This window comes from Macaca thibetana, chromosome 17 (genome assembly GCF_024542745.1).
Source record: "Macaca thibetana thibetana isolate TM-01 chromosome 17, ASM2454274v1, whole genome shotgun sequence".
NCBI lineage: Eukaryota > Metazoa > Chordata > Mammalia > Primates > Cercopithecidae > Macaca > Macaca thibetana.
In genome coordinates, this window is record NC_065594.1 from 19,365,131 (window position 1) to 19,388,881 (window position 23,751).

Below are 23,751 nucleotides of genomic sequence, written 5' to 3' on the forward strand. Positions count from 1 at the left end.
ACAGTAGTTAAAACTAAGAACCCTGAAGACCAACAGGCCTGGATTTGAGTTGGGAAGAGATGGGCAGCTCTCAAAAAAGGCACAAACAATTGAAGGATGGATACCATGGCTTATGTTAAAAGAATGTTGAAAGGAAAATAAGCAAGCCAGGAATCTCAGGATGAATCAGTCTAGATCTAGATCAGATGGTGGTGGTGAAGAAACCTTATCTCAAGACTGTAATCATTGTGAAAATAGGAGAAGATGGCAGCAAGAGCATCTCCACAGAGAAAAGGCCTATTAGCAGTTGATTAATTAACTCAATGACGAAGATTATCGGCTTATGAGAGACCATAATCTTTTAGGCTCCCCCAGAGAAATAATTATCAGAAGAACTGCAAAAGCGGTTAGATGGGGTCAACGAACAACTAGTATCTCAGCCTGACTTGAGAAATGGCACAAATTGGCCGGGCGTGGTGGCTCATGCCTGTAATCCCAGCACTTTGGGAGGCTGAGGTGGGTGGATCATGAGGTCAGGAGTTCAAGACCCGCCTGGCCAACATGGTGAAACCCCATCTCTACTAAACAGATACAAAAATTTAGCTGGGTGTGGCGGTGCATGCCTGTAATCCCAGCTACTCGGGAGGCTGAGGCAGGAGAATCGCTTGAATCTGGGGGGTGGAGTTTGCAGTGAGCCGAGATCGTGCCATTGCACTCCAGCCTAGGCAACAAGAGTGAAACTCTGTCTCAAAAAAATAAAATAAAATAAAATAAAAGGAACAAATTACAGAGACTCAGAAGTTCCCGGAGAAAGTTCAAATGAATATTCTCTTCCAGAATAGCTGAACACCTTTCAGGGCACAGGAAATGCAACTCGAAGTGGACAAAATGAGAATCAAAATTGGAGAGCTATGAGTCAAACAAACTTGAACAGTGGAGAGTTTCAGTTTAGTCCACATAAATCAAATCCACATAAATCAAGAAATGTGGATTTATGTGCAAATCCACATAAATCAAGAAAATAAAGGATTTGAAATTCATGGAGATTATACAAACATTCCACTTTCAGATAGTAACAGATATCATACTACAAATAGGCAACAAAAGTCAACTAGTCCTGTGGCTAGGCGAACAAGAAGCCAAATTTCAGTGAATTTCAATGGTGGTAGTTCCAACGTTCTAAGGACTAGTCTTGCTTCAAGGGGGAAAAATTCAGCTGAAGGATTTTTCTCAACATTGGGAAGATTAAGAACCGGAATTGGGGGATCAGCTGGCATTCCCAGAGCTAGTGCTTCATGCACTAATTTCAGTAGTCATACAAACCAGTCAGGTGGTAGCAAACTCAGGCAAAGGGAGGCGCAACGGTTTAAAGCAGCACATGTTTGGGAAAATGGAGCTAGAGGTAATGTTACAGTAAGAAATACAAACCAAAGATTAAGGCCAATAAGATCTACCTTCAGTAGCCAAAGTCGTTCACCAATTCAAGAGACAGAGTGGCACTGTTTATCATAATTCACAAAGGGAAAGTAGACCAATACCAGCAAACCACCAGAAGATCTGTTAGGAGGAGGGGTATAACTCAAGTCTTTTTAGAGCAAGATAGAGAACACAGAGGTACTGCATATACCCCATTCTCTAATTCAAGACTTGTGTCAAGAATAACAGTAGAAGAAGAAGAATCCAGCAGATCCTCAACTGCTGTACCACAACATCCAACAATCACACTAGACCTTCAAGTGAGAAGGATCCATCCTGGAGAAAACAGAGATCGGGATAGTATTGCAGACAGAACTCATCCAGAGTAGGGCTAACAGAAAATACGGTCACTATTCAAAAGCAATAATGGGGGCTTCTGCCAAATCACTTCTTGTTTAGAGCGGTCATGTATTCAAACCTATGTTAGTACCAGAATTCTTCCTAGGATTTCTGAGAATGAGCTTGTTGAGCCATCATCAGTGGCTCGTTGGTCAATTTTAAGGCAGATTATGACTGGGTCTGGAGAACCTAGTACTCTAATGGAGGACTCAACCATTAGAGAGAAACTCTAGTTCTCCAAGTCAGAGCTTCAGAGAAATGGTCAGCATTTACCAGAGATGCACTCCGAACTGAGTAACTTAGCTACAGTTAGACAGCAGCCAGCACAGGGAAGGTTCCTCTCAAGACAGGCAGGCCCAAGGAGATAGCACTGAAATGCATGGTGTAAATGAGACCACTCACCTCATACCTGAAACAGTGACAATAGGGGTAGCATGTAGTTGCAAAATTCAAATGATTTAGTCAAACTGGAACACTACCTATTCTTCCCCTTGCTCTCTCTTTTTTGTTGTTGTTGTTTTTTGGAGATGTGAGTCTCGCTCAGCCACCCAGGCTGGAGTGTGGTGTTGCGATCTCGACTCACTGCAATCACCGTCTCCCGGGTTCAAGCTATTCTCCCACCTCAGCCTCCCTAGTAGCTGGGATTACAGGAACCCGCCATCATGCCTGGCTAATTTTTGTATTTTAGTAGAGATGGGGTTTCACCATGTTGCCCAGGCTGGTCTTGAACTCCTGACCTCAGGTGATCCACCCACCTCAGCCTCCCAAGGTGCTAGGATTACAGGCAAGAGCCATCACGCCTGCCCGAATACATGATTGAACCAAAGAGCAGACTGATAATCTTTCCACCCAGTGCTAGAGCATAACAGTATTGATAGTGAACTACATAAAATCCTTAGTGCTTGTTATCAGTGATTACATAACTGGAAACAAGCTCAGGCAATTACCCTGCATGCATGAATTTCATATTCATTGTACTGACCGATGGCTCTCAGAGAATTTCACTTGCCCGATCTGTCAGCAGCCTGTTTTAGGGTCCAACATAGCAAACAATGGGTAAAGTGATGGGATCTACTCAAATATTGTATTTTAGTAGAACTGAATGTTTAAGCATTGTTTTGCTTAGTTACTTGTGATGAGCTAACTAGGATGAAAAATAACTGATTATATATAGTTGGAACTATTTTTGTGTGCTTTTTAAAATTTGCTATAAAGAGGAAATTTATATAAAATTTAAAAATATAAATGTTAAATTATCCAGAAACACAAAATAATTAACATTGCTAGAACCAAATAACGTCTAAAATGTTTTTATTTTGGTAATTTTGTCATGCTAAGCACTTTTGTCTCTGCACAATCAATAGGTTAAAAACCAATCTTCTTTTTCTTAATAGCACAGCAGACTTTACTTTCAAGTTTCACAGGCTTAGTACTTATGTCTAGACATTTCTATCTAAATAAGCTTTTCATTAACTTTTTAAGAATAATACCTCTTCATGAAAGAGTATTTGGCTGAATGTTTGCTATACATACGTTACTTGAAATGTTAAATTTAATATACAGCATACCATGTATGCATATATAGGTATATAATTTTAAGGTTAAAAGATTCAGTCTACAAGTCTGGTTCTTATTTAAGCTTTTCGGCTAAAACTGCATATGGCACAATGTTTAATATTGGCAAGATCATCTCAGAGAGAAAGGGGATTCAGATATCATTTTAATATAGAGATAATTTACTGAAGCATCTCTGACAATCTGACTTACTAGAAAGCAAGCAATATATAACACTGAACAAGCATCTATTCAGTAATGGAAAATTTAGGACATACAGGTTATTTAACTTGTGTTCAGACTTTTTGTAACTTTTTTGAAAGTGCAAACAATTCTTTGGATTATTAAATAAGGTATACAATATGCATGGTTTCTCAAATTTAGTTTTAAGATCTAAAAAAAAGTCTATAAAGAATCAATTGCATAGATAATATGTTAAGTTCACTTGGAGGCTAAGAATCTCCAATGGAAACAAAAACCTTTAAGAGAATGCAGTTTATATAAACACAAAGAATGCATTGATGATCTATTTCTACCAATAAACATTAAAACAAACAAAAAAATCTCAAATTTCATAACTGTAGGAAAAGCTAGACTTATAGAGGGAGTGTTTATTTAACCACCACCACTACCTTCAGGTGAACTGGCTGCATCTCCACCACATTCTGAGACATCAACTTTGAAGTGCTAGCTCACTGAAGGAGTTTCTTTTCTGGCAAAAGGCAAATCTGTCTTTCCCAAGCCAAAGAAAATCCAAACAAAAATCACCAAGCCTCCTGCCTGCTCGACATAATTCCACCATTGCCTGAGCCTGTGATGAGATAGTACACAGAAAGCACACGGCTCTATGACTGGCATAACATGGTTTTTCAAAGTTAAACTATTTTTTATCATTATTCCTCAGATTCCAATCCCCTAAAAATTATTTTCCAAATTTACTCCTATTTTGCCCATTCCCTAAGGATCACTGTAAGTAAGCATGGAAGAAGAAGAGAGTCCTGCTCTGTAAGAAACAATTCCAGACTAGAGATTTCTTAAAGTACTATCTGCTTCCAGGGTGTGATTCAAAGGTTTAAGCCCATGCCAATCAATTTATGACAGCAAGTCTGCTACAGCAACACTCTTAAACAGTCATATTCTCAGCAGAATCAATTCCTTTTATCAAAGGTACGAATAAATCAAAACAAAACCACCGATTTGCATTTATTCACCTTTCTCTAAGTTCTCCAATGGGAATGTTTTTTTTAAAAAAATGAAATACAGTTAAAGGGGAAAGAAAACAAACTTGGCTTCTGAAAAATAACACAGACATTATATTGAGATGCATTTCTCTCCAGGCCATAAAACATTTATCCCTTGGTAAGGCTGCTCTATGAACAAAGGCTTTTTTCCAAAAGTGACATGGGGGACCATGTGGGGCATTAGTTATTACTGTTGCTGACTACTATGAAAATCAACTTTTTTCCTCTGCATTTACGTCTGTATCACATGACAACCCAGAAGACAGATCGGTAAACTTGCCAACAACAAGAAATAAAATAACCAATAAAATCAACAACAGAATTAAATTACACTGACAAGTTAGAATGCTGGGTTTAAAAATCAACATAAAATTGGAAGTTCAGTAGTTTTTTTTCTTTTTAATGGGGAAATGTGTTTGGAGGCAGGCACAGAAATGTTTGCTGACTGTGTCATATGAACCACTGTAAGTGACAAAAACGTGTGGTAGTCTTAGGTTGCACTAACAAATGTACAATTTCCAGATCACAGGAAATAAAAGTCTCACTACACTCAGAATTGGCCACACTATATCTAGAGAACTAGATGAGTTCTTTATTAACACACTTTAAGAAGAACATTGATAAATTAGAGTGCATCCCATAATGAGAAAGGGGTAAAGTTCCGGGGACCATGGTCAAGAAGTTCCCCAGGCCAGGCATGGTGGCTCATGCCTGTAATCCCAACACTTTGGAAAGCTGAGGCAGGAGGAGTCTGAGACCAGACTGGGCAACAAAGTGAGACACCAGCTCTTTAAAAAAAAAAATTTTTTTTTTTAATTAGCCAGGCATGGTGGCGCACGCCTGTAGTCCCAGGTACTTGGGAAGCTGAGGTGGGAGGATGGCTTGAGCCCAGGAGTTTGAGGCTGTAATGAGCTGTGATCAAACCACTGCTCTTCAGCCTGGGTGACAGTGTGAGATTGTCTCAATAAATAAAAATAAGAAATAAAAGACTCCTAATCTCTGGAGATAAACAAAGCCTAGGGGACCCTCTGCAGAAGAAGCCAAAAGGAGGTATGTGGCCTAGTCCCAATTCTAAGATTTCATGCACCTGGGGACTATTATCATATCATAGCCTGATAGTACCACCAACAGAAAACAGGCCAGGAATGTAATCAAAGCTGTTAAAAACTAATATTGCTTTCAAAAAAAAAAAATCACTCAGGACATTCCTAAGAGCAAAGAGACATATGGTACTACATGAGTTTCATGAAAACTTACCCAGAAATTGCAGCAATGCTTTGCTTTATAATATTTAAAAATTGTGCTTGCCTATCTTACCCAATCACTTATAACATGCATTATAAGTGGTCAGTTCTGATTCATACAATATAAGAACAGCACTCTGACTAAAGGGGGTGGGATGGGAACCCCAGGGCCAGAGTACTCATCTCATCATAAATTAAACGGTGGCTAGGCAGGCAACTTGGCAGAGGGAGGTGACAGATGATACTGTATAGGAATTTAATAATTTTTAAATTTTTTGGAAATTTTGAGAGTATATGGAATCAACCACTCCCCCAACCAGGAATCATTTTTGGTAAGCATGTAATGGAACACAGAATTACAAGTTTCAATGAGAGTATTTCGAGTAATGAAAATAACTATCTCACTAGGAATTATGCATATAGTTTTTTATGCATATAACAGAGTATTTCTGGCAATCCATTAGATAGAAAATTTAACAATATACATTGCAATATTAAAATCTGTTTTCTATAGCTCTTTACGAACCAATCATAAAACATGGTTTTGGATGCTAGGTAAAAGTGACAAAAAGTCTAGTAATATATAAAGTTTTGACTGGATAAATGTAAGTCAGTACAATTGAAAGTACTTTTTATTGTGAGAGATTAAGTGGATTATTAGTGAAGATGAAAGTGCTTAAAGTTTTAATGCAATGGAATGACCACACTGAGTTGAGAAAAACACAAATTAACATGTTATGTTAATCTGGATTCAAAGTGGGGAAAAAAGAGGAAATAAAAGCATTATCTAACTACCACAAATGTGGCATGTTGATAATTTATTTTGACCTAGAATATGACATGCACAAATGTACTAATGATTAAGTACTAAATTCATCATCCAAAAACTCTTAACTCAAGGGTCTCTTTCTCCACCTAAAGAAAATAAAAATAAATATGTGTATCAACGATTTTATACTGCTTACGGCTTCCAATGCTGATGGATTACTTTTCAGCAAATCCAGCAAATTCTAAGTACTGCTCAGTGTAAGTGTCCACAATTTCCCATTGTTAACACTCAAGACAGCAAGAGCAGAAAATTCATGTATGGCCAGGTAGAAAATTCTGCTATAAAACAGAGTTTTTTTCCATTCTCCATTAGCTTAGACTCAATTACAGAGAGAGTCTAGATTGCTCTGCCTTTGGAGTAGCCCTTCTACATTCCCTTATTTTAATAAGCTGCTTTCACTTAAAAAAAAAAAAAAGTTTAATTTTCCACAGGGGGGAATGTGATTATATGATCTTATAATTTTACATAAGGCAATAAGTACTCTAAAATACTTTAGGTATAAGTTAAAGAAAAACATGGCGTATGATAGGTAATGACTTTCCTCTTACCATGTGAAAGCAGGCCCTGGCACATACATTTTCAAAAGCAATCCAAGGCAGTACAGTTTATCAATCCTACTTTATAGATTCTCAAATTGAAGCAAGAGTTTTAAATTATGAACCAGGTCCCTGACCAGGGATGAGGATAAAGTCATCTTTGTCTTCACTACCATTTATTTTACCTTATCTTATTTTATTTATTTTTTGAGTCAAGTTCTTGCTCTGTTGCCCAGGCTGGTCATGAACTCCTGGGATCAAGCCAATCTCCCACCTCAGCCTCCCAAAGTGCTGGGATTACAGGTTGAACCACCATGCCCAGCCTTACTTTTTATTTAAAACCTAAGGCTATTTAAGAAAACATCTAATATATGACATATTCTATTTAAATAGAACAACAGAATAACAAATCCTAGCCAGCAGACATTCTGATAATAGGATATATTTTTAACTAATTCCACTTCTCAAAACATTGTAAAAACTTTAAAGGATTCAATATTTGCAAGTCTCCTGACAAAGCAACCAAGTAAGAGCACTGGTCTCAGGAGGTTGTGATGTTTTAATATAACTGATAAACAGTTTACAACACTGAAAGCCTAATGACTTCTAAAGCTGTACTACTGGTGAGACAACTCATGTCCCACACTGAAATGTTCTCTACTCAGACTTAGTAAAACAAAGTATAAATGCATTTTGCATTCCAGAGGTTACCGCATGTTACTAAACATGCCTAAATTTTCTTTCTTATATAGAAGATTCAGAGGTAACTCCTTGCACTTGATAAAATGTTACACACCTACAGAAATGATAACTAGGCAACATAACAAAGTTGGTAAGTTGTACCAATACCTCTCCTTTCAAAACCCGTCCTTAAAGTGAATGTCTTCATATGCTCTCTCCTTGGGGAAAGATGCCTAGTTTCACTTGCAAAGACATTGGCCCATGAACTTCCCCTAAATTAGGTCCACCACACTCTCAATCCCTTAAAGCTGGAGAACAAACATTCCTCCATCTAAAGCTTTGAACAAGTACCCAAGGGTGACTTTATTGGCAACTGCCCTACATGCACTGAATTTCAATCTGGCCACTGGGTCCCAAACTCCTAAAATTTCACAACCTTTTTTCTAAGTAGTTACCCTCAGGGCTATCACAGTGTGCAGAAAGAAGAAATGTATGCATAACAACTCCTGGACATAAAACAGCCCTTTCCCAGTTTTATCTTTAATCCTCCCTGCTCTTTACTTCTTTAATTTTCCAGAACACAAGCATTAGAACCCTGCCATCACCTCTGCTTCTTTTCCAGGTCCATTCCTATCCAAGCAATTTTACCAACAATTCCCCCAACCACGGCTTCCACCAACCTAAGCCTGTGGGAATCAGAGCACAAGGCCACTGCCTCCAACTTCCTCCCCACCAACTGTATCCACCTCACTCACAACTGTTCATTTTTCCCAAACCCAGATAGATCACATTCACACACTGGCTCAAAACTCAAAACCCTTGGACACTTTAAAAATAGTTGGTCTGGTTTCTTCCAAGGTGTCAATGGCATGAAAGACTCAGAAAGGCTAAGGAAATGTTCAAAGCAAAGGTAACTCAAGAAAGGTAATGCTCAAATGCACTGTACAACCCTGGAATGGATTCTGTACAAGGAGAAAAATGTCCTTGCTATTAAGGAGATTATTAGGAAACTGACAAAACTGGAACATGAAATAAAAAATATTGTATTAACAATAACTTTCCTGGCCGAGCACAGTGGCTCACGCCTGTAATCCCAACACTTTGGGAGGCCAAGGTGGGCAGGTCACCTAAGGTCAGGAGTTCGAGACCAGCCTGGCCAGCATGGTGAAACCCCGTCTCTACTAAAAATACCAAAATTAGTCAGGCATGGTGGCAGGTGCCTGTAATCCCAGCTACTCAGGAAGCTGAGGCAGGAGAATCACTTGAACCCAGGAGGCAGAGGTTGCAGTGAGCCGAGATCACGCCATTGCATTCCAGCCTGGGCAACAGAGCGAGACTCAAAAACAACAACAACAACAACAACAAAAAAAAAAAAACACAACAGTAACTTTCCTGAATGTGATGGCTATACTACAGATCCATAAGAGACTATTCTTGTTCTTTGGAAATACACATTAAAGCATTAATGACTACAGCAGCACCACTCATAAAAGCTACCCCTTGACTGGGTTGGCAGGGGAACCGTGTCTGTGTGCACAAATGTATGTACCTATAAATATAGACATATACACATATATACATATATACATACATAAAGCATGCAAGCAAATTATCAAAATGTCAAAAACTGGTGAATCTGGGTAATGGGGACATAAAAGTTTTTTTTATTCTTCAAACTTACTTGAAAAAATTTCAAAATAAAAATTTTTTTTAAAAGCCCTTCTGGGGGGCAGGAGGAAACTTTTCAGGGTGATGAATAATGTTCTTTCTCGAGTGTGGTGATGTTTCACAAGTATACACATGTCAAAACTTACCAAACTGTACATTCTAAATATGTGCAGATTATACATCAGCTGTTCCTCAATAGAGCTGTTTACACACACACACAGACACACACACACACAGACACACACACACCCCTGTGAGGGTTTCAGTCTTCCCGGGCACTCTCGCAACGTATCTGGACAAACCTTGTCACTGTAGGATCCCCTCATCCCTTTCTGCACTTTTCACCCTTCCCCTCCCCAGTCCCAAAGAACTCACCGTGCTGAGTCTGTCCTCTTCAGCTTTTTTGTTCATGCTACTACCACTTCCTAGAAAATGTACAGTAGAATCAATTCATATGATCTAGACCCAAATCTCAGTTGCACCAAGCCACATGCTCAAAGCCGAGTTTCCTCATCTGTGAAATGGGGACATGGCCAACCTACTGACAGAAGCAGACGAGACCTGGCAGGAGGCAACAATGGTATAGAAGTACTTTGAAATAATACAAAACACTATTGGGAATCATTACCTTCACACATCCAAAGCCCTGCAGGCTCAACCTTCCTCCCCAGGTTGTCCCCCAGGCACCTGGCTCTGAAACAGACTCATCTCTCACTCCCCTGAATTGAGCAGTAACTGTACTACTACAGACAAACTGTGAGACCACCTATAGCCTACCATGTATATTTTTACAAGTGTATCTCATGAATAAAATATACTTATCCAAACTCCCCAAGTTCGGGACCTGTGAGTGCCCCACCTTTATGTGCCAGCCCAAAGCCTTGCTCATTCATCCTAAGACCTCAATACTTGAATTTAACAATGTATTGAACTAGGATTAGATCACAATGGTTGAAGAGGCCCAACCAACAAATGGCAATGAATAGTTAAAACAACATGACTTTTCTTTTTTTTTTTTTTTTTTTGAGACGGAGCTTCACTCTTGTTGCCCACACTGGAGTGCAGTGGCGCAATCTTGGTCCACTGCAACCTCCACCTCCCAGGTTCAAGCTATTCTCCTGCCTCAGCCTCCCAAGTAGCTGGGATTACAGGCATGCACCACCACGCCCAGCTAATTTTGTATTTTTAGCAGAGATGGGTTTTCTCCATGTTGGTCAGGTTGGTCCCAAACTCCCAACGTCAGGTGATCTGCCCACCACGGCCATCCAAGGTGCTGGGATTACAGGTGTGAGCCACTGCACCTGGCCAAACAACATGACTTTTGAACTGCCTAAGATTTCACAACCTCTAGAGATATATCAAGTACAGGCTGACTATCCCTTATCCAAAATGCTTGGAACCAGAAGCATTTCAGACTTGGGATTTTTTTCAGATTCTGGAACATTTGCATTAAGCTTACCAGTTAAGCACCCCTAATCCAAAAATCCAAAATCCTCCACTGAGCGTTTTCTTTGAGCATCATGTTGCCACTCAAGAAGTTTCAGATTTTGGAGCATTTAGGATTTTAGATTTTCAGATTAGGAATATTCAACCCGTATATGGACATAAGACCCATCCACCAGTGACCCTCACTTCACATGCTTGGTGGGTTGTGGGCTTCGGCTAAAACCTGTGAGGAGACCACAGATTCAAAGTTTCCTTGTGGGGCACTGTGCTCTGTAAGAGGAAGCTACAGTTGAGAAGGTTCAAGGCAACTGAATATGTGCTAGTAAAGTGAGCATCAATCATTCTGAAACCAGAGGACCTGCAACAAGTAACCTGGTTTGTGCTTTTCTTGTGCTCAGCACTCAAGTGATAAGAACCTTTACATCTAACATTTTTAATTTACGAAATAATGCCCACCACTTCAAAAAAAATTGATAGTATTATATCTTCTACCTTTCTATGTCCAAAAAATAAGGGAAGGAGGTTTAAAACATAAGTAGCTAAACCAGGAACTCCAGTCCCGCCACAATGCTAGGCATTTTGTTCTAGGAATTCAAGTCCTGCTAATTTAAACAGCAAAGGAAACTGAAACTCTTGAGAATCTCTGATTATACAGAAAATCTGGGTGTAGTTTATACACAGGGCAAGCCAACGGGATCCTTCTAAACAGTATAGGGCTGTTTGCTTTTGTTATTCTTTTTGTTCTCACTGAAAAGCAAAAATCATTTGTCAACATGGAAAAACCAGCCTGGTGCGGTAGCTCACGCCTGTAATCCTAGCTCACTGGGAGGCTGAGGCGGCGGATTACCTGAGGTCAGGAGTTGAAGACCAGCCTGGCCAACATGGTGAAACCCCGTGTCCACTAAAAATACAAAAATGTAGCCTGCTGCAGTGGCACACGCCTGTAATCCCAGCTACTTGGGAGGTTGGGGCAAGAGAATTGCTTGAACCCAGCAGGTGGAGGTTGGGGTGAGCCGAGATCGCGCCACTGCACTCCAGCCTGGCCAGGGAGCAAGACTTCTCAAAAAAAAAAGGAAAAACCAGGAAAAGCCTGTCACTTAATGACTCTCCTGGCAAACAGGAAAAGAGCCTAAAACTATTTTTCCCTTGCCATACTGTGAAGACTACGAGCTTTGCCAACACCACTCCTCAACACCACTCTGTCATTTTTCTTTGTTTAAATCTTTTTCTTAAATGGGAAGGAAGTTGCCTTAAGGTGTAATACCAAGATTCCTGCAGGGTACCACTCTGCAGGAATGTGGTTCAGAAACCAAGAAGCAAGGGGCACCGCCTCCACACAGGTGAGGCTTTTCCCACCCCAAAGAGGCTTACTAAAGTTAGGGGGAATTTTCCAGCTAACATAAATTATGTTGTGGGGTGGGTAAGTGAGAAAGAATAGAGCTGTTATGACCACTGAGAAAAAATGAAACGGATATAAAAACATTATTGCCAAGGTCTTTGTTCCAGAGTTCTCAATCATTCAGGGCCAAGAGAGGCTGGACTTAGGGTCCTGCAGGGTGATGGAGTGGCAGCATTGTGGAGAGGGATCCCCGTGAAAAGCATTTATGCTCCAACTTTTCAGCATAACCAAAGCAGACTAACAACTAGAGCTTAAGTTTAGCACCGCCATTCCATAAACTATGACTGTGACCTCATGGCATATAACAAAAGTAACTCAAAAGAATCAAAGACCTAAATGTAAGAACTAATACATTAAACTCTTAGAAGAAAACATAGGGATATATCTTTGTGATCTTGGATTAGGCAATGGTTTCTTATTAGACAAGACACCAAAAGCACAAACAACAAAAGAAAAAAGATAGATACACTGGACTTCATCAAAATTAAAAATGTTTTTGCTTCAAAGGACACCACCACTGTTTGTACATCCATATTCACAGCAGTACTATTCACAACACCCAAAAGGTGTCCATTGAGGGATGAATAAACAAAATGTGATATATACATAGAATAGAATAGGCCATAAGCTGCAACATGGATGGACCTTGAAGACATTGTGCTAAGTGAAATAAACCAGTCACAAAAGGACAAATACTATATGATTCCACTCATATAAAGGGCCTAAAGTAGTCAAATTAATAGAGACAGAAAGTAGAATGGTGACTGTCAAAAGCCTGAAGAAGGAGGAAATGTGAAGTTATTGTTGAACGGACACAAAAAGTTACAGTTTTGCAAGATGAAAAGAGTTCTGAAGATGAATGGTGATTACAATGGGTTGGCACAACAAAATAAAAGTACTTAATGTCACAGAACGGTACATTTTAAAATGGTTAAGATAGTGTATTTTATGTATATTTTACCACAAATTTTTTAAAAATAAGGACACCACCTCCAAAAAAATGAAAAAAACCCAGCCAGGCACGGTGGCTCATGCCTGTAATCCTAGCACTTTGGGAGGCCGAGACAGGTAGATCACGAGGTCAGGAGATGGAGACCATCCTGGCTAACATGGTGAAACTCCACCTCTACTGAAAATACAAAAAAATTAGCCAGGCATGGTGGCACGTGCCTGTAGTCCCAGCTACTCAAGAGGCTGAGGCAGGAGAATAGCTTGAACCCCGGAAGCAGAGGTGGCAGTGAGCCAATATTGCACCACTCCACTCTAGCCTGGGTGACACAGCAAGATTCCATCTCAAAAATAAAACACAAAAACGGCCGGGCGCGGTGGCTCAAGCCTGTAATCCCAGCACTTCGGGAGGCCGAGACGGGCGGATCACGAGGTCAGGAGATCAAGACCATCCTGGCTAACACGGTGAAACCCCGTCTCTACTAAAAAATACAAAAAACTAGCTGGGCGAGGTGGCGGGCGCCTGTAGTCCCAGCTACTCGGGAGGCTGAGGCAGGAGAATGGCGTAAACTCGGGCGGCGGAGCTTGCAGTGAGCTGAGATCCGGCCACTGCACTCCAGCTTGGGCGACAGAGCGAGACTCCGTCTCAAAAAAAAATAAATAAATAAAATAAAATAAAATAAAACACAAAAACCCCATAGAATGGGAGCGATTATTTGTAAAGCATATATATAAGGCATTAGTACCTAGAATATATGAAGAATTCTTAAAACTCAGTACTAAAAGAACAAATAACGCAATTTAACAATGGGCAAAGGGACCACTTGAGTCCTGAAGTTCAAGACCAGCCTGAGCAACATGGCAAAATCCCATCTCTACTGAAAACACAAAAATTAGCCGGGGGTGGTGGTGGGCACCTGTAATCCTAGCTACTTGGGAGGCTGAGGCACAAATATCTCTTGAGCCTGGGAGGTGGAAGTTGCAATGAGCTGAGATTGTGCCATTTGTACTACAGCCTGAGCGACAGAGCAAGACTCTGTCTCAAAAAAAAGAAAAGAAAAAAAAAGGGCCAGGCACAGTGGCTCATGCCTGTAATCCCAGCACTTTGGGAGACTGAAGCAGGCAGATCACCTGATGTCAGGAGTTCAAGACCAGCCTGGCCAACATGGTGAAACCCTGTCTCTACTACAAATACAAAAAAATTAGCTGGGCATAGTGGTGCATGCCTGTAATCCCAGCTACTTGGGAGGCTGAGGCAGAAGAATCACTTGAACCTGAGCCAAAGTTGCATCATTGCACAAGAGCAAAACTCTGTCTCAAAAAAAAAGGGAAAAGAAACAAAGAAGAAAAAGGGGGCCAAGAATCTGAGTAGATATCTCTTCAAAGATATACAAATAACCAATAAGCATATAAAAAGATGCTTAACATTCATTATTTAGCATCAGAAAAATGGAAAACAAAATTACAATGATATCACTTCACACCCACTAGAATGGCTAAAATAAGACCATAACAAGTGTCATCAAGGATGTAGAGAGATGAGAATACTCATACCTTTCATGGTAGGAATATAAAATGGTGCAGCCACTTTTCAATAGTTTGACATTCCTCAAAAGGTCAAACGTACAGTTCTTACGACCCAGTCATTTCATTCCTAGGTATATACCCAAACCAAGAGAAATGAAATATATATATATATGCACATAGAAAAACTATACATGAATAATCACATTATTAGTAACAGCAATAATTTTGAAATCTGGGGAGGTTTTGAAATTATTCAAAATCAACTGATAAATGGATAAAATGTACTATTTCCATACAATGGCATATTAATTGGTAATAAAAAGGAATGATACTGATACATGCTACCACGGGAATAAAACTCGAAAATGTTATGCTAAGTGAAAGAAGCCTGTCAAAGCAGATCACATATTGTAACATGATACCATTTACACAAAATGTCCAGAACAGGCAAATCTATAAACACAGAAAGCAAATGCAGGTTAGGGAGATACGGGAAGAATGGGGAGTGACTGGTGGTAGATTTCTTTGGGGATGATAAAAATGTTTGAAAATTGTGGTGATAGTTGCCCAAACTCTTGCAAATACACTAAAAACTACTGAATTGTACTCTTTAGTGGGTAAACTGGTATCTGAATTATATCTCAATAAAGCTGTTATTAAATATGTACGAATGTAGATTTCTTTATCCATTTCATACTAAAAGATACATAGTCACAGTAACTTTATAAATGACCAAGGAAAGAATTCTCAAGTCTCCTTATGCTCAAGTATAGAAACTCAACTTTCCTCACCACAGGCACACATCAATAGAAATGCATGATATTTTTATTTTGCCAAGCACCCAGGTTCATCAAAATAAACTTACAAATTACTGTACCCAGTAAAGCATTCACTATCAAGGTTGGAAACTGAATTATGAGAAGTTTCATGCCTATTCTCTGGATGAGGTACTTTACAATCTAATAACTGACAATAGTTCTTCAACATCAAACTGTTAGCCCACATGATAGGTATATGACAGGGTACCAAGGCTGTGTGATTTTATAGTAAAATGTAAAGAAGTTTCCCTTTTCTAATAAAACTGCCCACGACAAAGTCCCTTTAGTTTTTCCCAATGATACCACAAAGCCTTGCTTTGTGTTGGACTAATCTGCAACACAGAACTCAACAATTTAACTGGTTCAGATGCACACCCACACGACTACATACAAGAAAATATAATTATTATACCTTGCTGAATAGGCAATATGAAATCTCACTTAGGCATTAACAAATGAACACTCCCACATTAAATAAACTGAACACAAACCTAAGAAGCTGCAGAATACACACAATTTAAGTCACTCCAAGTGTATTAGTAAGAAAAGTGAGCCAGGGCAATACAGTTAGACCCCACTTCTATGAAAAAATTTACAAATAAGTGCCTGGGAGGCTTAAGGCAGGGCAATCACTTCAGCCTGGGAGGCCAAGGCTGTAGTGAGCCATCATCATGCCACTGCATTCCAGCCTGGGCAGCAGGGCAAGACCCTGTCTCAACAACAACAAAAACAGAAAGCAACAAACGTGGCTTTGACACCTTTTTTTTTTTTTTGGAGACAGAGTTTTGCTCTGTTGCCCAGGCTGGAGCACAGAGGCACAATCTCGGCTTACTGCAACCTCCGCCTCCTGGGCTTAAGTGATTCTCCTTCCTCAGCCTCCTGAGTAGCTGGGATTAAGGTGCCCACCACCCCACCCAGCTAATTTTTGTATTTTTAGTAGAGACAGGGTTTCATCATGTTGGCCAGGCTGGTCTCGAACTCCTGACCTCATGGATCCACCCACCTCAGCCTCCCAAAGTGCTGGGATTACAGACATGAGCCACCATGCCCGGCTCCAATTTTCAAAAACAAAACAAACAACCCTCTACAACTTCAACATTAATTTAGCATCATTCATTCTAAACCTCTAAACCTAACTCATATCATTTATAATTCATAAGCAATCATTTATATAAAAATCTACCTGGTAAGGCATATGGCATTGTTCACTATTGCCTGAAACAAAGTATTAGATATCAGACAAAGAAATTGTAATACCTAATTCTTTATTAACTAATCAAAAAATTTTTTTGAAAAATACTGGTTCCCATTCACTGTTTATTCCTTCTACAAAGAAACACAGGAGTAAATTTAAGATAAATTTTTTTCTGTATACTACTAAGTATACAAGTAATGCTGTAATTCTGCAGCATCACAGAATCATTACAAGCTTCTTTTAACATTTAGGAGAAAAAAAAAACTGCTCCGGATAAAGAACCCTTTAACCCAAGAAGGGCAGCTTTTGAAGGACCTAATTTCCAGTTTAATACTGCATCCATGGGGACCAGGTAGAGGCACTGTTTACATCACTGAGTAAGTTTTCAAAATATCATCATCCTGGTCAGTTTTGCTTTGACTCAGCTTTATAATCTGCTTGTCAAGCAAATATCCTGCTAAGACTACAATGAAAATATTTTCATTACCACGAGCCTGGAAGAGTATTTTTACAGAGGAAAACTGAGATGTCATGTCTGGACAATCCCTTAAGCTAAATTTCTCACCTCTAATCACTGCCCTCTACAGTCAGTAAGGCTGATGCCTTGTGCAGGAAAGGCCTCTGGACTGTCAGGCACACCACTGAGGAGAGTGAATCCTCTCCCCTCCACTGAGGGCCTGCCCTGCCCACTTCTGGGGACGTGACAGAGGTCCCGGCCAACAGGATGAGCTGTACTCTACCTGCTGCCCCTCCCTTGGAACCAGATGCATGCATGTGACAGACCCACAGTAGCACACATCTCTAAAAACCAGTGGGAGTCAGGCACGGTTGCTCACGCCTGTAATCCCAGCACTTTGGGAGGCTGAGGCGGGCAGATCACCTGATGTCGGGAGTTAGAGACCAGCCTGGCCAACATGATGAAACCCTGTCTGTACTAAAAATACAAAAAATTAGCCAGGTGTGGCGTGGTGGCGCACACCTGTAGTCCCATCTACTTGGGAGGCAGAGGCAGAAGAATTGCTTGAACCTGGGAGGCAGAGGTTGCAGTGAACTGAGATCTCACTACCCTACTCCAACCTGGGCCACAAAGCGAGATTCCATCTCAAAAAAAAAAAACAAAAAAAAAAAAACAAAAAAAACCAGTGGGGTCCGTTAAGCTCTACACAACCGTAAGCTCTACACAAGCTCTACAACCTCAAACAAGGTAGGGTCCTCCACCTTTCTGGGTCTCCATTTCCTGACCTGTAAAATGTTGATGATACTTACACCATGAAAGGCTACTATAAGAATGAAATAATGAGATGGGCCCGGTGGCTCATGCCTGTAATCTCAGCACTCTGGAAGGCCAAGATGAGAGGACTGCTTAAAGTGAGGAGTTCAACACCAGCCTGGTCGACATAGCAAGATCCCATTTCTTTTTTTAAAAAATAACTTTTTTTTTTTTTGAGACGGAGTTTCGCTCTTTGTTGCCCAGGGTGGTGTGCAGTGGCACAATCCGGCTCACTGCAACCTCCACCTCCCAGGTTCAAACAATTCTCCCGTCTCAGCCTCCCAAGTAGCTGAGATTACAGGCATGTGCCACCACACCCAGCTAATGTTTGTATTTTTAGTAGAGATGGGGTTTCATCATGTTGGCCAGGCTGGTCTCGAACTCCTGACCTCAGGTGATCCACCCGCCTCGGCCTCCCAAAGTGCTGGGATTACAGGCGTGAGCCACCGCGCCTGGCCAAAAAATAATAATAATGCTTTTTTAAAACAATGAAATAACAAGAAGTCTAGCACAGTACCTGGTGGAGTACAAGTGCTAGGCTGAATAAACTACTGTAATTATAAACAATGACTTTTCCTGAATACTACGTACCAGGTACTGTTCTTTAGGTACCTTGCCATGTATTACTAATTTAAGTAGTTCTCATAACAACCCTTGATCATTATTGCGCCAATTTATAAACGATGAAACTGAGGCATGAAGATTAAGAATTTCATTCACGAGTGGAGGAACGTTGGATTCAAACTTGACAGAAAGATCCCCCAACTCAACACTGTGGCAGCCTTTCTGGTAGCAGTGGCAATTCATCCCATGTAAAAAGCTTATGGCCGGGTGCAGTGGCTCACGTCTGTAATCTCAGCACTTTGGGAGGCCAAGGCAGGCGGATCAGGACGTCAGGAGATCGAGACCATCCTGGGTAACATAGTGAAACCCCGTCTCTACTAAAAATACAAAAAATTAGCCGGGCATGGTGACACCTGCCTGTAGTCCCACCTACTCGGGAGGCTGAGGCAGGAGAATGGCGTGAACCCGGGAGGCGGAGGTTGCAGTGAGCCGAGATCATGCCACTGCACTCCAGCCTGGGCGACAGAGACTCCGTCTCCAAAAAAAAAAAAAAAAAAAAAAAAAAAAGCTTACGGGTTACAATAGGTAATGCTGGGATTTCACCCTTGATCTTAAGTCTTCCTATCTATCAAATTTTAACCAACTCAAAAAATGTCAGTCTTCTATTTTCTACTTTCTATATATAATCTGTACTTCGCCAAAGTAATGATAATAGCTACCATTTATAAAACACTTCCTACACACCAAACACTGCTCTAGAACACATTTTATGTTTTGTTTAATTCTCACAACAACCTATAAGAGTTACTATTTACATTCTTCACACGAGTAAAGAGCAGCACAGTGAGGTCAACTGCCCAACTGATAAAGTTGGTAAGCACTGAAGGCAGGACTCCACCTAGGCAGTGTGACTGGCAGACCGAAGCTCTTAAGCACTCTACTATAATGACTTCCTCAGCACCTACTCACTTTATGGGAATAACTGGGTATTTAGATAAGCAGTACTATACAAAACTGCAGAAAAGGTTCATGTTTATCTGTATTACAGATGAGACTAAAATATTGGAGGCACCACACTTAGGGTCATCTGCAAGTTGCAATACACATTTTACTACCAACAGTCCACTACTGAGTTAACAGTGATATGTCTACCCACTTAAAAGTTTTTGTATTTCAAAAAAACTCTTGCAATTTGGTTTTCTGTCAGTAGACTCCAGTGGCAGAAAGGCTGGAATGTTGTGAGGTTCTTTCCATTTCTAAATTTAGGAACAGCAAGGATTGGTTTAGGGTCAGTTTAGTACAATGGCAGCAGTGAACCAGATCATTTAATTTAAGGACCTAGTAATTTAAAAGGTTGCACTAGAAAAACATGTCAAGCCAGATGAGAACGTCTGGCATCACCATCATCACCATAATGAGATACCTTATAGAGGAATGTTAAAGTGATGTCAGGAAGACATTATATGAAAGAATACATTTTTGCTTCTCCAACAAAAAAAAAGCTATAATTTGTCATTTTTAAAAGTCTGTTTCATTCCCATTGTATGTGAGAAACTATATTAAGATGTTTCCTGGGACCAGAAAGGAAAAGTAAATAGAATTCTGCCCTTAAAAGCTTACAGTCCAATGAGATTTGGGGGCAAGAGACTAACTCACAAAAAGTTCCAAAAGAGAGCACACCTGTTACGGGGGGAATCAAAGGAAACAGAGATATCCCATTCAACTGGGAAGGAAATCAAGACAACAAGCTTCATGAAAAAGGCAGCAAAACAGGCAGTCCAGGACGAGGAGGGGGCCTAAGGTTTCAGAAGGTAGCAATGGTCCTAGGAAAATACATGTCCGCTTATGACAGTGGTGAGAAGCGGTCATCAGAAGGATGGGCACTGTATTCATGCTGTGATGAGGCACTGAAGGCAGCAGAAACTTCAGACCATCACTGGAAGTTCTGAAATGGAAGGAAGGGGGACAGGGCAGCACACCATCACAGTAACTCAAGAACAGTCACTAAGGCCAGGTATGGTGGCTCATGCCTATAATCCCACACTTTGGGAGGCCAAGGCAGGTGGATCACCTGACGTCAGGAGTTCGAGACTAGCCTGGCCAACATGGTAAAACCCTATCTCTACTAAAAATACAAAAATTAGCCAGGTGTGGTGGCGCGTACCTATAATCCCAGCTACTTGGGAGGCTGAGGCAGGAGAATTGCTTGAACCCAGGAGCCAGGGGTTGCAGTGAGCTGAGATCAGATAGAGCCACTGCACTCCAGCCTGGGCAACAAGAGGGAAACTTTTTTTTTTTTTTTTTTAAAAAAAAAAAAAAAAAGAGAGAAGCAGGGATATGGAGAAGGTTCAAGAGCCATCAGAGTGACTCTGTCATCTCTTCAGAGGTCACAAGCCTTAGGGCTGATGGAATAGGAGGTCTGACCTTCTGACAGTCTAACCCTGCTCGGCCCTACCAGAGTGTCGCCTGTCAGTAGTCCAGAGCCCTACACATCGTTCTTCTAGTTTTAGGTGCAGTAAATAAAGACACTAGTAACTAAGTTAGGAATTCTCTCAATTTTTTATTCCAATAGTTTAAAATCACTCAGTAAGGAACAAAGGCATTTTCATGCAGAAAAGAAATAGACAATAATTTTGTCTAGAGCAGGGAGGGTTTCACAACCTCAACACTACTGATATACATAGTGGCCAGCACTACTGGTCAGATAATTCTCTGTTATGGGAGGTGAGTCCTATGAATTGCACAGTGTTGAGCAGCATCCCTGATCTCTAATCACTAGATGCCAGTAGCAACACACCCCCACCCAAGTTGTGACCAAAAAAAATGTTTCTTGAATTGCCAAATGTCAGAGGGACCAGCTGAGAACCGCTAGCCCAGTCTTTAGCAGAGGAAGAATTTAGACCTAAATAGAAGTTTTTTCCTTTCTCCCTTCTATCTGAAAAATCTTCGAAAATAAAACAACTGAGGACAGGGTCAAGAGAGCAACTTTTGCCTTATGTGGCAACCCTAATCCCTCAACCCTCACGGCAATCTCGGCTAGTACTATCCTCATTATACAGGTGAGAAAACCTGTACTTAGATGTTAATTTGTCCAAGGTTAAGTTAAAAAAGCTTGAATGGATTTGGTGACAATACTCAAAGTTCTAAACACTACAGAAACTCTGCCCCCAAAGGGCCATAGATTCCACTCCTTGAATAAAACAAACATTAATAACTCTAGATAATCCTACACTAAAATAGCACAAATCCTGTCCGTCTATTAGGAACTACTTACTCAAGAAAAAGTTAAAGGGCCACACTTCATGCAAGCATCATACGTAAAGGGAATTAAAAGAATTGCTTTTGGGCACTGTGATTTCTTTTAAAGGATAAGGAAAGGGAAAGGGAGGGAGGATGAACATTATTTGGAAGCAGAGTCCTAAGCCAAGCAATGTCTGGCTCTGAAGGCAGCCCTGGCTACCACCGCCTCTGAACCACACACTACACTCTCTCTCTATGTATTGTCCAAAGCAAAACCAAAAGACTTTCTCAATGAGGGCCCTCCTGGGTGCCACTCTGCTCAGCTGATGATCCAGTTAGAAGGGCAGCTTTAGCATCCCCCAAGTCCTGAGTCTCAGACCTCCAGTCTGGAGCCGATCACTTCGCTTCTCTTGGCCTCAGTTTCCTATGCATGCAACAGAGACAGTACTTAATGGGAAGGGCTGACCTGTTCTTAGTAAAATGTGGATGACAGCTTAAGGATTTCATTTTGTTCTAGTCCCTTAACTGAAGGATCAGTAGCCTTCCTGAAGCTTAATCTCACCCCAAGAACAAAGTCTTTTCTGTCCAAACAGGTCAGTGTTTGTTATTTCTTTTGTTGTTGTTGTTGGAGACGGAATTTTTGCTCTGTTTCCCAGGCTGGAGTGCAATGGCACAATCTTGGCTCACTGCAACCTCTGCCTCCTGGGTTCAAGCAATTCTCCTGCCTCACCCTCCCAAGTAGCTGGGATTACAGGTACCTGCCACCATACCCGGCTAATTTTTGTATTTTTAGTAGAGACAAGGTTTCACCATGTTGGCCAGGCTGGTCTTAAACTCTTGACCTCAGGTGATCCACCCACCTCGGCCTCCCAAAGTGCTAGGATTACAGGCATGAGCCACCGTGCCCGGCCAGTGTTTGTTACTTCTATGTGCCAACCCCACAGTATCAACAAGAACAAGTTTCCATTCCCCGTAAAAGGAGGTTCTTTTCCTCCATCTTCTAGGCAGTATGTGCAGGGGGTGACAGAGCCAACTGTGAAGCCAACTAAACAGAGCCCTTCCTATCCATCTGGTGAGGAAACCACAGGCAACTCCTCTTCACCACACCATGAGCCACAACAGGGCTACTTGGTCAACTCCTCCCAACTGCTCATTAATCATCACCACAAACACACCTGAATTTCCCTCCTCAGCGAACAAGAGAATTCACTAATACTTTGATATAAATCTCCTATCTCATTTTATATATACATATATTTTACATAACATATATATATCTATCTTTCATCTTTAAGAGTCTAGTTAACTAGCTGGATGAGCCAGTAAGACTTCTACCATAGGATTGTCAGTATGTGCATTAATTGCTTAGATTCTGTTAATTAACTGATTATTTATCTGTTAATTTTATTTTACTTTATTATTTCCAGTTTCAAATTTAAGTCCTAGTTTTTCTCTCCAAAATTCCAAATTATTCTTTTTGATGTAGCAAACTGAAGTGATTAAGAGTCAGAGACCTAGGTTAAAAACCCATTGGCAGCCGGGTGCGGTGGCTCACACCTGTAATCCCAGCAACTTTGGGAGGCCAAAGCAGGCAGATCACTTGAGGTCAGGAGTTTAAGACCAGCCTGGCCAACATGATGAAACCCTATCTCTACTAAAAATGTAAAAATTAGCCAGGCATGGTGGCACATACTTGTAATCCCAGCTACTTGGGAGGCTGAGGAGAGAGGACCACTTGAACCTGGGAGGCGGAGGTTGCAGCGAACTGAGATCGCACCATTGCACTCCAGTCTGGGA

At 40.8% G+C, this 23,751-nt stretch overlaps 1 protein-coding gene and 1 pseudogene across 1 annotated transcript in view; one reads left to right on the top strand and one right to left on the bottom strand.

Moving 5' to 3' along the window:
• The window catches only part of FOXO1 (forkhead box O1), a 111,411-nt gene that overhangs the window by 63,428 nt on the left and 24,232 nt on the right, over positions 1-23,751 (bottom strand). The window lies entirely within an intron of this gene.
• LOC126940359 (E3 ubiquitin-protein ligase RNF6-like) lies at positions 964-20,663 on the top strand (annotated as a pseudogene).